Source organism: Clarias gariepinus, chromosome 28 (genome assembly GCF_024256425.1).
Source record: "Clarias gariepinus isolate MV-2021 ecotype Netherlands chromosome 28, CGAR_prim_01v2, whole genome shotgun sequence".
Classification (NCBI taxonomy): Eukaryota; Metazoa; Chordata; class Actinopteri; order Siluriformes; family Clariidae; genus Clarias; species Clarias gariepinus.
Genome location: NC_071127.1, coordinates 9,323,074 through 9,339,469, shown reverse-complemented (window position 1 = coordinate 9,339,469; position 16,396 = coordinate 9,323,074). Strand labels below are relative to the sequence as shown.

At 41.2% G+C, this 16,396-nt stretch overlaps 1 protein-coding gene across 3 annotated transcripts in view; it reads left to right on the top strand.

Annotated features, from left to right (window-relative positions):
* Window positions 1–3,974, top strand: part of polr1h (RNA polymerase I subunit H) — a 61,199-nt gene extending 57,225 nt beyond the window's left edge. For all 3 annotated transcript variants that reach the window (XM_053489631.1, XM_053489632.1, XM_053489630.1), the window contains exon 6: window positions 3,942–3,974. The gene's annotated coding sequence lies outside the window, so the exon portion shown is untranslated. The remainder of the gene's footprint in view (window positions 1–3,941) is intronic.
* The last annotated feature ends 12,422 nt before the right edge of the window (window positions 3,975–16,396 follow it).

The window sequence follows — 16,396 nt, the reverse complement described above, 5'->3', positions numbered from 1 at the left end:
AAATATAAAATGCACCAAAGAATGACAACAAATGCACAGTATCAATGATCCTACATTTAACCCCCCCTGCCCAAAAAAAACTTAATTTCAATCCAGGTGTTGGTCATAGGTCGGGACTTGATCCATACCTGCACTATTAGTTTATTTCTAAGCACCTGGCGTTGATCTGTGTCTCTGATGCGCATCACACCAATAATGACGTGTCGGATGGAAGCTGATACACTCACTCTCACTATATACCGCTTTATCCTGTATACAGGGTCGCGGGGGGCATGGAGCCTATCCCAGGAGACTTAGGGCATGAGTGGCCAATCCAGTGGACGGGGTCCCAATCTATCGCAACACACACACACACAAACTACAGGCAACACCAATTAACCCGACATGCATGACTTCGGACTGTGGGAGGAAACTGGAGAACCCAGGAGAAACCCACCAAGCACGGGGAAGGCGGAGACGGGAATCGAACCTGGACGGGAATCAGAATAGAATGTCTGTACTGTATAACATCATAATAGAAATAAAAGTCTCAAATTCTCGAGTGTCCCCGACCTCTACCTTACTGAAAACCTTTGGACTGAACTGGAACTCAACCTCAGACCTGACCTTGGTGATATCCTCGTTGCTTAATGACCATAAACTACACTACGGCCACACTTGAAAATCTAGTGGAAATCCTTCCCAGAGGAGTTGCGGTTATTATAACAGATTATTATACAGTAGGTAGAATATATAATAAGGGCGGTCTGTTTTCAGACGTGTAAGTGATATCATCGGGCGCTGTTTAGACTGTAGTCATCTGGAGTAACTCGATTCAGTAAATGAATTTGGTTACACTTCTTCGACCCTTGGGTAATGGAACGAGAGTGGCTGTAGTCCAATAGTCTGATTACTGAGAGATAATAAAAATGGTGTAATGCAGTTGGCCTTCAGTGGAAACATTATCCCTATCACTGAAATGAAGCAAAGAGTCCTTAAAGATAAAATGCCAGGTTATTTTATTGCTGTAATCGTATTGAGATCGAAAACTGTACTGTATAATTACACATCACACCAAAACCCTGATTTATACTTTCCTTCTTTATTTATTTATTTGGCAACGTGCAATCAATCCATCTCGTGCAAAAAAGACACAACAAAACCAATAATAATAAAAAAAAAAGTCATAGGATGACATCGTGTTTAACCGAGTCGTCCTTTCTGAGCGATCGGCCGCTGAGTGAGGATAATAAACCCGCTGGCGAACCCCGGGCTGGAAATCCTCTCCCTGACGGACAGGCTAATCGACTCATCCCTCACCTCTCTGGTTCGAGTGAGTAAAGGCTATAGAGTCGTCCCACCCTTCCAAATTGCTCCTGATTGGCAGCTGGGAGGTAAACAGGGTCTTTGAATGACACCCAAATCCAAGCAGAAGGCAGACGGTTCAGCTTAGCGTCTCTCCCTGATTCTTACGGTTCTGTTCTTACGGTCAAAGACACTCATACAGATCTTGCATACACTCTCTCTCTCTCTCTCATACACAAACACACACTCGCTCTTCTTGTTTTCTCTCTAGACGTGGCATAAATCATAAACCGACAGGAAGCATATTTGTAATATCTCGCTGACTTCATGTTCCATGTCTATAATATGAAAATGATTCCAAACAGCATAATAGCAGCGATGTAATCGCGTTTGCAAGCTGCACTGACCTCCTGTCTAGAGCTGTTTGTGAGATTATGTAAGTAAACAGTGAATCTCAGACAGTTCAACTACAGTACGGTGCATTTTATTATGAAAATATTCAAGAGCGAAGAAGATGTCTCTCAAGTGCCAGTTCATGTGTATAAGAACAATTGTAATATTCGTCCTTATTTTATCTTGCCGAAAACGCATTACTGTACCTTTTTTTCGGGCGCACTGGGCTCGTTAAGCGGGCCGGATGTATACCAGACGGGGGGAAAACAAAAATAAATGAAGTGCTTATGATTTCAAGCCTCGGCCCAAAGCCAGAGACGCTGTTGATTTCTTCGGTAAGACCCTTAAACCTCATCAGCTTAACTGTAACCTCTTGAAAGTAAAAGGTTCAGTGCGGAATCATTAAGCATTCCTTCGGTCCGTCCCTCGGGGACAAAGTTATCCGTTAAAAACTTACAACACTGTGTTTTCCTGTCGGAAAGGTTTTCAAGTAGCTAAATAAAGGAATTAAAGGTGACAAGAAAAACCTAGAGCAGAATGTAGCACCTGGAAGTCGTGTGTCCCGAAATGTTTACGATTCAAATGGTTTATTGATTGATGAATTTTGCATGCAGTACGCAATCGAACCGGGACTTTTAATTGTGCAGAATAGAGTAGTTTATTTCTCTATATAATTCCCTGCTACACTAATGCACTTATCCCAGTGTTTTTTACTAGTGCTTGGATACCATCAAGACATCGTGTGAGTGTGTGTAACGCTGGCCTCCCAGGAACTCCCATACATGTGGAAATGCCTTGGTGCGTGGTCTGGATTAAAAGTCGTGTTGATTAATTGGGTCAGGCGTAGCTTAGCGATTCGGAAGGTCCCAGGTTCAAATCCTATGACCGACAAGTTGTTATGTAAATAAGTGAATGATTGTGTGCACGGATGCGTCTTTTTGACGCTTTGGAAATTTCCTCGTTTGACTTGGACGTCCCTCTTACTTTTTATCTCATTGTAGTTATATTATAGTTCTTGTACATTTATAGTATACATAGATATAGTATAGTATTGTCATAGTTACACTAAAGTTGGGAATGTCATGACACACCACTTCCTGCTTCCTGTTATCACTTAAATTACAGCAACAATTGTTCCCTTAGGAACATGCATGGAGTTTGCATGTTCTCCTGGTACTTGGTTTCCTCCGGGTTCCTCCGGTTTCCTCCCACAGTCGATTAGGCTAATTGTCGTTCTCAAATTGCCTTGCGATGGATTGGCACCCTGTTCAGGGTGTACCCTGCCTCCTGGGATAGACTCTAGGCTCCCCGCGACCCTGAATACAGGATAAAGGGGTGTAGAAGGTGAGTGAGTGAGTGAGAGTGTAAAGTGTAAGCTCCCGAGACGCACAACACCATCATCCCTATCATGTCACTATCATCCAGAGATCGCAAGTTTGATTCCCGGGTGCTACAGTCCATCCGTAGACTGGAGTGTAAAGAGCAGACTGGTGGTGCTCTCTAGGAAAGGAGGCGTGGCCTATGCACTCTTTCATTAATCACTAGACGATTTTCGAGCTCATGCAAGTGGAAGATGCGAATAGCGTGTTCTGCACTGTTTCTCAACATTCTGGGGTCAGAGCAAGCACGTGATATTCGTCGCTTTTAATAGGAGAGTGCCCTTACAGGGAATCGGCTCCGACTGAATTAGACTCCTTTCATAGAAAGTTTGCGAGAGCGTGACTTCGACCCCGAGGGCCGACATGGTGCGGGTTCTGTGATGCTTTTCTGCTCACCGCGGTCGGCGATTTGATTTTTCCGTAGCCTTCCTTTGAGATCAAACGGGTCTGTTCTTTCTCCTCTGACCTTTTTCTGCCTACAGAACTTCCACTTGCTCTTGTGTGTCCATCTGTTTGTGTGTGTGTGTGTGAGAGTAAAAATCCCAGGAGATCAGCAGTTTCTGAAACACTCAACCAAGCCCATCTAGCACAGAAAAAAATATCATGGTCAAAGGAACTGAGATGGCATTCCTCCCCCATCCTGATGTTCATGTGAACGTTAACCGAAGCTCATTCTTCTTAAGGAAGAACATGGAATTGCATGTTTCGTGAAATAATACGTTGCATGAATTAAAATTCCTGGAAAAGATTATCGTGTTTCGTTTTAGGTTGGGTGCGATGTAGCAATTTGTGCTGTAGTGTTAGTCGCCACCATCACCTAAAGACAAAAGGCTTTCTGGCAGTAATCACCATCCCATTCAGCTCCTTTTTGTGTGTGTGTGTGTGTGTGTGTGTGTGTGTGTGTGTGTGTGTGTGTGTTTTAATATATAAACGCTTTACGATCTTTTAAACAACTCTTTTTCATCCAGGATTAAATGCATCAGTGCTAACACGATTTCTATTAATGTTCTATCCAGCATCGCTCTCTCTCTCTTTCTCTCTTTCTCTCTCTCTTTCTCAGACAGGCATTCTTTCTTCACACACACACACACACACTCATACACTCAGAGTGCCTCTTTTTTACCCTAACTCCAAATTGTGAGACGAAATTGCTTTCGAAATATATATATTTCCATTCTGAGCAGTGAATATTGTCTGAGTGCGTAACAGGAGTGTGTCTTTGTGTTTGAACAGGAGCCGTCTTGTCTCATCAGCAACAGCGACTATGCTGCGTGCTTCTATGGCTTGCTGATTATGTTCTCGTTTTTTGTGGAGAAGATAAAAAAATATGTTTTAGATGAAAAAAAAAAAAAAAAGGAGGGTGGTAGGGAAGAAAATACGAAATTCAAAAGTCAATGGCGAGGAACAGCTGTAGTAGCGGAATTGATTGAAGTCCACGAGCGCTCGCTTGGAGATGCCTGCTTCAGCTCGTCTGGTTCTCTGTAGAGGATTAAGGATTTTAGTGAAAGTCAGGACTATAATTGTTTTTTTTTTCTTCTTTCATAATCAATAGCATGTGCATGCAAGCTGCAGTTATACATCATATATACGTCACGGTTTTCACTATGTTTCAGCGCATGGATAAGGTTTGTGTGCGTGTTATACTCGGTATAGAAATAGCTCAAGGGTGGACAAATCATTAATTAATTACTTAGTCCAGCAGGCTAATGAAAGCTGCCCAGTCTTGTGTTTTGGTTGCCTGGAAACTGAGTAGTGGTATAATAATGTATGACGAACTAGTTACATTTTCATTAATAAGAAAAATAAATAAATACACTACAGTCCATGTTGTTGGCCAGTGTTTAACCTATGAGATATGATGGTCCTCACATAAGGTTCATTATTTGACCTTTTTTATAATATGTCAAATTCTAATTTTATTTGTCACGTACACAGTCATACACAGTACGATATGCAGTGAAATGCTTATACGACCGCCAGTGACCTTAAAAAAACAACAACTTATGTAAGAAATAAATATGAATAAAAAGAAATAGTAAAGAAAATAAATTTAACTAGTAAAATAAACTGTATAAATAAGGGCATAATAAAAATATTACAAAATATAGAAATATAGAAGAAAAAAAAGTGTATATATAAAATTTGAAAGTGACAATGGTTGTGCAAATATGCATAAAAAGTGACTTATTAGAGTGTCTTGTGCAATGGTCCAGAAATGAAAATATAAATATGTAGTGCAAGTGTGTATGAATGTGTCCATGATTGTCCGGTCAATGTTGGGACTCAGGAGTTTAAAAAGATGTTATTAGTCCTGTGTGGTGGTGTGATTGAGAGACCTTGTCTATCTGTCTTGGCCTTCAGGGAGCGGAATCGCTTCCCAGACCGTAACAGAGAGATCAGTCCATTGTTGGGATGGCTGAGGTCCTTCACGACCTTCCTGGCCTTGGTCTAGCACCGCTTGCTGTAGATGGAGTGCAGGTCAGGGAGCTCAGTGCGGATGATGCGCTCAGCTGATCGCACCACCCTCTGTAGAGCTCGTCTGTCCTGCATGGTGCTGTTCCAGAACCAAGTTAAGATGTTTCCCGTCAGGATGCTCTCTATGGTGCAGGAGTAGAAATTCCCGAGCACGTTAGAGGGCAGTCTGAAGTCTCTCAAGCACCTGAGGTGGTAGAGACGCTGCCGGGCCTTTTACACTACGGTGTTGATGTGACAGGACCATGACAGGTCCTGCGTGATGTGAACACTGAGGTATCTGAAGCTGTCCACTCTCTCCACTGGGCTCCTGTTGATGACGGGGGTCTGGTAGTTCCTCTCCTGCTTTGTACTAAAGTCCACAATCAGCTCCTTTGACTTGCTGACGTTCAGGAGGAGATTGTTCTCCTCTAGGTAGGCCGACTCATCATTGTTGGTGATCAGGCCCACCATGACAGTGTCGTCGGCAAACTTGATGATGGCGGTGGAGTTGGTAGTGGCCACGCAGTCGTGGGTGTACAAAGAGTACGGCATATATGTTTGCTTCTAATAGCATTTCGATGAATGATTAATCTTTATGGGAAAATGCAAATGGTGTTCAAGTCAAACTGGGACTTTTGATGACCTTTCTGTGGAATGATGGCATAAAACTGCTTAATATTTCAGAGCCCACTGCTGAACATTCAGCGAGAAAGACGCCTGATCCTTGACAGTAAACGAATACCTTGTCGCCAACTTGCGGAGGAGACCCATATGCCTGTGGGAACCATAAACACAATCGTTCACATTGCATGTTACAGGAAATCAGCTGGGAGTTATTGCACAGTTCTGACCTTGCGCCGAGGCGTTTTCACATTTGGGCCTTTAAAGGAGTTTTGGCCCAAAGGCAGTCCAATCTGAGACTGAGAAAACTTCCTTCCTTTGATGGGATCCAAGCACTAGTGAAACAGTGAGATAAGTGCGTTAGTGTAGCAGGAGATTATATAGACAAAGTCCCGTTTTCACTTGAACATCTCCATGGAAATGGACTTTGTAGTCTTATTTATGTATGTTAAAGAGTTTTTACTCTAATAACTGAGTTCTGTTGGTCTACACAATCAAAAGTCCTGGTTTGACTTGAACACCCCTTATATATACACGTCATTAAAATACTCTTTAAAATACATTTACTTGCAGTGCTGCATGTGTGCATAAGGAAAATAATTTTCCATATTTGGAATTTGTGAATAGACCATATATATAATGTTTTCTGACTCAGCAGGGAAGACTGATTAACATGACCATAAATGTGCACTACAGTATATCAAATTTAAAAAATATTTTTTTCTGCAATAGAGCTTGTTTTGTGCCTATTGTGCAGCTATGAATAAAGGACTAATAACCCAACCGTTAAATCCGTGTGGCCTGGGCACTGAGCTACTCATTTGTCCATCTCTGTGTTTAATCATATAATTATTTCTGGGTTGTTTAACATACTAATAGAATACTTAAAAACTAATTAGTATTTGTCGCAACCCTTGTGTAAATATTACCGCATATCATTCTTAATTAATGATTTAATGGTTTCATTGATAATTTTGCACACACGCACACAAAAACCTGTGCATTCAGAAAAAAAATACTACTTGGCTTTATAATGCTGCTTTTTTCATATGTGCCTTTCATTAGTATTCCTGGTCAGCGAGCCACGTTCTCCAGAGATGTAGTCCCTTATCAGAGCCTACACAGAGCCGCCCAAGGTTTGTTCAGCATTATGCCTTCAAAATGGCAGATAATAGGTTTTATAACTCTGCAGTCGTGATTTATGACTGGCTGTTGTGTAATACATTGTGCCAGTGTGTCTCCGTCTTTCAAAAAAAACAAAACAAAAAAAAACCTCCAGTCCCACTTTCGTGCTTTTGAAACGCTGGATTTGGAGTTTTAAGGAATTTGATGTGGGTCAGGTAAGCTGGATGGAACGACATTTACATCCTGAGCGGGATTTAGAAAGGAAAAAAATATATAAATAAAAATGAAGGAACAGATGACGATCAGCACAGAGAGCAAAAGAGAGGGAGAGAGAGCGAGATAGAGAGAGAGAGAATTAAAGAGTGACAGAGTGTGTGAATGAGAGAATTAGGGAGATTCTTAGGATTCAATCAGGCTTAGAGAGAGAGCAATAGCATTTCCAGACCGACTGGCTAGATGAATAGCGTCCTCCGTTGTAATAAATTGTTAATGGCTGTGAAAAGACCAGCATAAAGTGTGAGCATCACACTCATCACTTAGTTAAGCTGCATTAGTCTGACTGGTTTAGTTAAATGAGCAAGAATAGCATTTTAAGAGGCATTTTTAATTCCTTCAGGACTGACTTCCATCGTATTGATGGAGATAAAGCCAAGTTGTATGTTTGACTAGCGTAGGTACCCATCATTTCCGACGGTAAAAGAGTTTGTAGAACTAAAAATAAGTAAACAGTGATTTTAGGTCGAAGCCCACGTACTGTACGTCTGCTTGTCTTTCTATACGGCAGAACTCTCTGCCCCAATTATTATTTATGTAGTACCTAAGTACTGTCATCATTTCATTAAATTCTGTCCTGCGATCGTTTTAGGACACGCCCACATTGTGATGCATGTGCAGTACGCTGTCAAAACCTGCGGTTTCTCATGTGCTCATAACGTCCGTTCTACTCAACATTTTGATTTCATTTATGGCACAGGTTTAACTTCAGACAAACACCCAAGTACTGCCAACGTTTCGTTCAATTCTGTTCGGCCAGTTTTGCGCGATGCTGTGACAAAATCTGGCCGGACAGACATACAGATATACAGACAGACAAAGAAAGAGAATTTTCTTAAAGAAAGAGAATTTTCTTGAAAGAGTAAGTTCTAACCAATATACGGACAAAACCTTAATTAAATTTATATAAATAGATGGTATTAAATCACATAATTTGTTTTGTTTGCTTTTCTTTCTATGCTTTCTTTGCAAGGGTGCAACTAATTCTGACAATTACAGTCAGACTCATTAAAAGCAGATATTTTAATTTTCTTTCATATGATTTAGAGGCGTCACTTAAGTGCAGCTTTTTAGCGCTAGGTTTTGAGCTCACAACCTTCCTAATCAGTAGCCCTGTTTCTGAGGTGCGATGCAAATGAAGTCTAAATGGCCTCAGATAAAACCTGTGTTTCTGAACAGCATACACTCACATTAAAAAGCTTTTCAACACATTATTACAGTTTAGCCGCCGTTGTCAATTAACGGATAGAAATAAATAAATAAATAAATAAAAGTGCTCCATCAATCCTTACTTCTTTGTATTTAAGGACTTCTTCGTTATCCACTCTCGAACTGTAATGAGACTGTAAATGAGTGCTTTATTATAGACAAGTGCACTTGTCTGGCGGAGCACGTACAGACTGTAAGGCTGGAAGTTAATTTAAGCTGAGAGTTGTCGTGAATGAAGGAGTGTCGGGGAAGCTACGAGCTAAACGTGGCATGCTACAACTGCTTAAGACTTTGATGAAGTACAGTAGCTAGCTTTACTACAAGCTAGTAAGAAAAAATACCTCAGATTGTTGTTTTAAGCAAACTGAGGAAAAGCATTTTAATATTATTATTTAATTAATTAAAAAATTTTAGGTTTTGTTTTTAGCAAGAACTTTGAGTAGCAGTTAGCATTACCTAGCTGAAAAACAGCTTATCATCATCAAGTTTGTCTCTGGAAATATCTAGCTATCTAATTATTTGGATATTTCGGCAATGTTAATAAATAACTGCTTGTTATCTAATTTAGCTGTTAAGCTAGCATTTAATAGCTTGTATTTTGCAAGTTGTTTGATTTTAAAATAAAGTTGGCTGTGAGAAAAGAAAAAAAATGTGGTTTAGCATTCTGAACAACAGCTTTTTACTAGAAAAGCTAACTATTTTTGGTAATAGCTCCTCATACTCTTAAAAGTGTACCTAAGCTAGTAGCATTAATGCTTATCCCAGTAACACAGGATATTAGGCAGCATTAGTCTCAACTGTAAGACAAATGTGTGTCGTGTTTTTTGTTAAGCAAAAAAAACAACCATTTTTTTTTTAATAGTCAGAACCAGATTTCTTTTTCCCCTTTCGGCTCATTCATAAGCTCTTTTTATTTAGATTTTCTGATGCTGCACTATTTAACAATGAAAAAAACCCTTAGTCTTAATACACTAGAATAACAGTGCATTTTTCACACGTTAATGTAAAGAGATGTGGTGATTAAAGCAGCTAACAAATGAATAGAATACGATTTAGAGGATGTGAATTACAGTAGGACTTGTAATGTGGCTTTCATGGACAAGGCGAGTCTTTGAGCATTTCGAGCGCACGCTGAAAAAAAAAAACGCTGGAAGCCGACTCACATTACTAAAACGCTATAATATATGCTTATGCTGAAAACTCTTCAGCCTTCTGTATTCATGATTCTGCCTTTTATCACATACAGTGCATCTAGTGAATCTTATCAACATCTGAGTTGTCTGGCACAGTGTAGTGATTTGGAGAGAGAGCAAGAGAGATGTATGTGTGTGTGTGTACGTGTGTGTGTCAAGAGGATCTGTCTGCACTGCTGCTTGTTACAATAATCTATTGTAGTATATTGCTTGGTGGCTTAGTGGTCCGCACTGTTGCCTTGCACCTCTAGAGTCAAGGGTTCGATTCCTGCCTCGGGGTCTCTGTGCATGTGAGTTTGCTCATGTTTTTGGTGGATTTCCTACAGTGTCCTCCTACAGTCTAAAGACATGCAGATTGGGCAAACTGTTATTCCCAGATTGACCATAGTGTTCCCTGTGATGGATTGGCACAATATACAGAGTTTATCTTGTCTGATGCACTAAATTCTCCTGATATGTGCTCCAACCCCCCTGTGACCCTGTACATAATAAGAAGTATGGAAAAAGAATGAAAACGTGCAGGATTATTATTATTAATAATAATAATATTTTTGAAGTTGGCATAGTGGCTTAAGGGTTAGCACTGTGGCCTTGCAGCTCAAGGATTGAGGGTTTGATTCCTGGGTGTGTGCTCTGCCATGGATTGGCATCCTGTCCAGGGTTTACCCAACATTGTCCCCAATTCAAGTCAATTCAACAAATAGGTGATAGACAAGAGCTTTGACAAGGAGCCATTTGGGATTTTTGAACTGAGTCTGTTTTTCTGATTCATTGGAAATAGCAGGATTCCCCCCCTTTTTTTTTTGTTAAGTGATAAGTGTAGATCACACTTATTCTTGCAGAAACCGACAGGCGCCAAGGCCACGCCTCCTGATTTGAATCACCGTCGCCATATTTGCCAATAATGAGACTGAACTGTGAGTGCAAATAGTAAGACACTCACTACTGCCCCAAATAATTATTCCTTACAGTTGGCTTATTTTGGAAAGGGCCAGTCTCTCACACAAAAAGAGGTTTTCTCACACAGAGAATTAGTTTCATCATCCTCAAAGACGAAAGCTCTTAGTTTTCCCCTCTGTTTGCTTGCACGGTCTTGTGGTGTGTCTGTAAGGGTTGTTGTGCCTCCTCAGCCTTTCGTCCATTGGCGCTCATGTCAGACGTTAGTTTATGGGTGCAGACACGAGCATCGTCGTAACAGCTGGCTTGGAGGCATTTCAAATCGAGACCGTTTCAAGGGGACTTGAGTCGTTTGAGATGCAACCACTCTAAGGGCTCATTATCAATAGCTGCTGGTGTAATTTTATCCCAGATTCTTGGCTTGAGTGTGCAGTGTGTTCTGAGTGGGTAGTTGTACCATGTTTTGTGTGCGTGTGTGTGTATAAGTGTGCGTGCTTTAAATTGCTTTAAATAAAGCCAGGCTACTTAACATGTACCCTGCATCCATATTCGTAGCCCTCTGCCAGCATCATGATTGCAGCAGTTAATCATAAACAAAGTGGTAATTATGCTGACCCATTTGTGATCTATTTTAATAATTTGGGGGATATTTAATAAATAATGCTTATGCCTGTCTTCTATACCAGCGCTATGTTCCGGTCTTGCACTGCATGCGTCCACAGGGAATTAACTACCCTTGAGATAAGAGGAACTCTATATAGAAGCCTGAAGTCGTCCAGTCCTGCTGTAGAACCCCAGCTTTTGTTTGCTTCTTATTTTCTTCACCATAATAGCACTGATGGCAGCGCTGGAGTGCGTAATACAGGCTGTAAATGCCACACTTATTCCTTTGTGTAGACGCTCAGACGCTCTTTTTTTCCTCCCCGCACTAAGTGCATTGACTTTGAGTGTGTATAGACGCACACTAATAATATGATCATTATCAGCTTTTGGACAGATTGTGTAAGTGGTTGTGCAGGCAGTATAGTTGTGATGCCTTAAATCAGATTAAAGGTCTCATCAGATATCAGGAAATCCATTTCGGATGCATGGATTGTGACCTAGTAATTGGGTTTTTTGGCATTAACGCCGTTAATCTGATATGGTTTGGTTTTTTTTCAACGTCTTTACGTGCGTGCAAACGTAAACATCACAGTGACTGAGTTTGAGCACTTTTTGCAATTTCTCTTTGCAGTTCTTGCAAAATGACACAAAACCCTGAAGAAACCATGCATGAACATTTTGTTCCCGGTGAAATGCATGTTAAAAGTCTTTTTTTTATGTCACCCTCACATTTATTTTTACATTCATTCATTTCACAGCTGATCTTATTTAAAATAGCGACCAAGTGAACCGCGCAAATGATCCTTAATGGCCTTAATCAAGAACCCTAAAACTAACAGCTTGGCTTTACCATGATTCGGACTTGAGGCCTGGCTGCTGAGCCCTTAGAAACCCAGTTACGAATACGTGTACAATGCAGACGTGACTTTCCAGAAGGGCTCCACCACCTTCAGCAGGAAGAATTTCATGTCACCTTCTTGTCATGAATCAGGTTTATTGACTTATTGGTTTATTGACGTACTGTTACATTCAGTATGTACACATCAGTGTACAGTATGTGTCAACCCTCTTGAATGGATTTAAATGGAAGTACTGTGCAAAACTCCCGAGCCCTCTTATTTCTTCAAATTATTTTGCTTCAATAGAGCCAGATTTTCTTGTATTTTTAATGAAGTCTTAAGGAATAGCTCTTCAGGCTTCCTGGCAATCATTTTCAGATGTTTTTTGTTTTATAAGCCACACATTGACCTAGGAATCATTTGAGCCTAAAAAGCATATAGCATAATGCATGATCTAGCGAGCAACAGGTGCGGATGATGATGAATGATCAGGCTAATTAATAATGAATAGATGGTTAGTATACTGGTGATGCTGAATGCTGAGTGGTTGGAAAGAGACGAGAGGGGAAATGAGGTCGCTGCGGAAATGAGGTTGAGACATAAACACTTTAAAGCCTATTCCTTTTAATTATTGTACTGTACATCATTTCATTTAATCTAGTTTTAATCTAGAATTTGAAGAAATGAGGGCTACTCGGCTCAAGACTTTCGCACAGTACCATAGGTATTTTTTTAAACTCTAGCCGCGGATGAGATTAATTCTTCAGATCACACCTGGCCTGCAGGCTCTTCAGTCTTTCACCAAGGGGCTTTGAAGGCTTACAAAGATCCTACAAACGATTGCCAGTAGAAAAATGAGTGTGCGAACTCGAGAGCTCTTCATTCTTTCTCTCTCTTTCACACACACACACACACACACACATTGACTCAGCAGGAGCATGTCCAGCTGGGAGAGCGGAATTCCTGGACACAGCAGCTCTGCTCCACAGATCCAGCATCTTTGGTCACAGTCATGGATTGTGACTGAAAAATGAGACTCGTGTAACGTGGCATGAGATAAAAGTGAAAAAGCGAGGATTGAAACAGGGATCGGTCGTCTTGCGCACATCTAAACTGAAGAAACACAACCTTAAGCCCTCTGTGCTATTGCTATTCACACCAGCAATTTACAGTGCAATAATAGCTGTCTATCTTCCTATCTTTTTAAAAAAATATATTCTTATATGCTGTTGCTCGCTCATATGCCTTTTATGAGAGTTAATTTGCATACGCATTTGGCCCGGCTCGGCACAATTATGCTGTCTAGCTCGTCCTGATGCTGTTCTAATTATGTAGTTATCCATACTGTCCCATATAATTTCGCCGTATCGTGCTGTTCTTGTACTTCTGCACTGTGATCTTGTCGAACACTTGTTGCACAATTTGTACTTTATGTAGTTGTGTGTGTGTGGAATCGTAGAGACTGCTTTTTTTTTTTTTTTTGTCTATCTTGCTCTCTCCGAATGTGGTTTATTTAACCGCTCGTCTCAGAAAGCACTTTGACCCGGTCAGGGTCACTGTGTGGCCTTAAAAACACTAGGCTCGAGATGGAGGCCAGTATATCTGTGCACACACACACACTTTCTCGCACTCAGTCACACCTGGGATGTAATTTAGAATCGCCAGTCCACCTACAACAATGTTTTTAGACAGTGGAAAGGAAAAAAAAAAACGAAAAGGAGACAATAGGAGGAGCATTACAGACAGTAACCCTGGCTCAGGTTCAAACCAAGAACTCGGTTCACATTATTCATCTAAATTTGCCTTGTCTAGGCTTTGCTCGTTTCTTCAGCGCGGTCTGCTTACTACAGCAATATCAGCTTCCTCATCTGTAATACAGCTTGGATTTGTTAAACAAAACGAAACAAAAAAAGCAGGTGTGTGTGTTTTGCACTTTTGGCAATGATCTGTATATCTTGATTAGTTACAGCTCTTGTTCAGGGCCTGACTTCAATAGAAAATAAATGTATACTTATTTTAAAAGAAAACATCTTATTCTGTTGAAGATTATATATATAAAAAAAAAACAATTGCTGTATGGCCACATAGTGGCTTAGTGTTTAGTTGTGTTGCCTACGCTGGTCCAGAGTCCGGGTTCGATTCCGCTTTCAGTCTGTGTGCATGTTCTCCCCGTGCTTGATGGTGGGTTTCCTCAGGGGTCTCCAGTTTCCTCCCACAGTCCAAAGACCAGCAGATTAGGCTAATTGGTGTTCCGAAATGGCCCATAGTGTATGACATCACTTCACGGTCATGACGCCACATCATTACGGTCGTGACATGGTCTGTTCCAAACTCTCTCACAAACAAATCAAACTACAGTACAAAAATATGAAGGTGATCGGGGAATAGGTTTCTTAGTAATAAGGGAACTTCATAAAGTCTTTTGTGCGGTAAATATGAGAACTTGAATTACTTTGTCGTGTATTACAGTATATACAGCGAATTGAAGGTACAAAAAGCCAGCTGTTCCAAAATACATGTATGCAACAATTGCACGGAAGATGAAAAACATATGTTAGAATGTCAAATATACAGTTATCTTATTCATATTCATTTATTCAAATTCATTTTTAAAAAGTCCAGTTTTGTTTTATTCTGTATCCTCTTTAGTCTCAGATTCCTGGTCTTATCTGAGAGCCGTGTAACCTGATGTGGTCTTGTGGCCTTGCGGTATCGCATCCACCTCAAGGTTTGATTGTATTGAACGTTCTGAGAAGCTTTTCTGCTCAGCCTGGCTGTAAGGCGAGAACACTTGAGTTACTGTAGCTGTCAAAGCGTTCTCCATCTTATTGATTCCCTCTCATCAGCGAGGTGCTCACAGAACTGCTGCTCATTGGCTGTTTTTGGTTTTTTTAGCTGTAAATCCTAGTTACTGTTTGTTGTGTGTGAAAAAAAAAAACAAAATAAAAAAACAGCCCAGCTGGCACCAACAACCATGTCATCATCAGAGTCACTCAGAAGATTTTCTTCATTCGGATGTTTGATGTGAACGTTAAGTGATTTTAGATTTGCATGATTTTTAAGCGTTGCACAGCTGCCACATGATTGGCTGATAATATAGTAATATATAATATAGTGCTGGAGCTGATACCAGGAGAATTTGGGTACGAGGCGGTGTACACCCTGGCCAGGGTTCCAGTCCATCGCAGGACAATTAGACACTTAAACAATTTGGGAATGCCAATTAGCCTAATCTGCATGTCTTTGGGAGGAAACCCACCAAGAACATGTAAACTCTATGCACACAGACCCGAGGCAGGAACCCTCGATCCTCGATCTTTCACTGCCCAATACACCCAGAGTCTACATCTCCCTTACTTCCCGAACAAACCCACCTCCTTCTCTGCCCAACTGACCAAAAGGCCACACCTCATTCACTGTCCAACAAACCCATAAGCCACACCTCATTCACTGTCCAACAAACCCATAAGCCACACCTTATTCACTGTCCAGCAAACCCATAAGCCACACCCTCTTTACCACCCAATACACCCATAGGCCACACCTCCTTCAATGCCCAACAAACCCACCTCCCTCACTGGTCAACAGACACATAGGCCACACCCCCTTAACTGGCCAACAATCCCATAGGCCAGTTCCTTCACTGTCCAACAAACCCATAGGCCACACCTCATTCACTGTCCAACAAACCCATAAGCCACACCCTTTTTACCACCCAATACACCCATAGGCCACACCTCCTTCAATGCCCAACAAACCCACCTCCCTCACTGGTCAACAGACACATAGGCCACACCCCCTTAACTGGCCAACAATCCCATAGGCCAGTTCCTTCACTGCCCATCAAACACATAGGCCACACCCACGTCAGTTCCCAACAGACACACAGGCCACACCCCTCATCGCCTAACACATACATAGGCCACACCTTCTTCACTGTCCCACAAACCCATAGGCCACACCTCCACTACTGCCCAACAAACACATAAGAAAACAAAAACTTCACCTCCCGAAATGCACATAGGCCACACCTCTTTCAGTGACCCATGTAGACAGTACAGCCAGACCTTCTTCACAACAATTTACAGGAACTCAGCCCCACCCCATTCACTGGGATGAATAATTA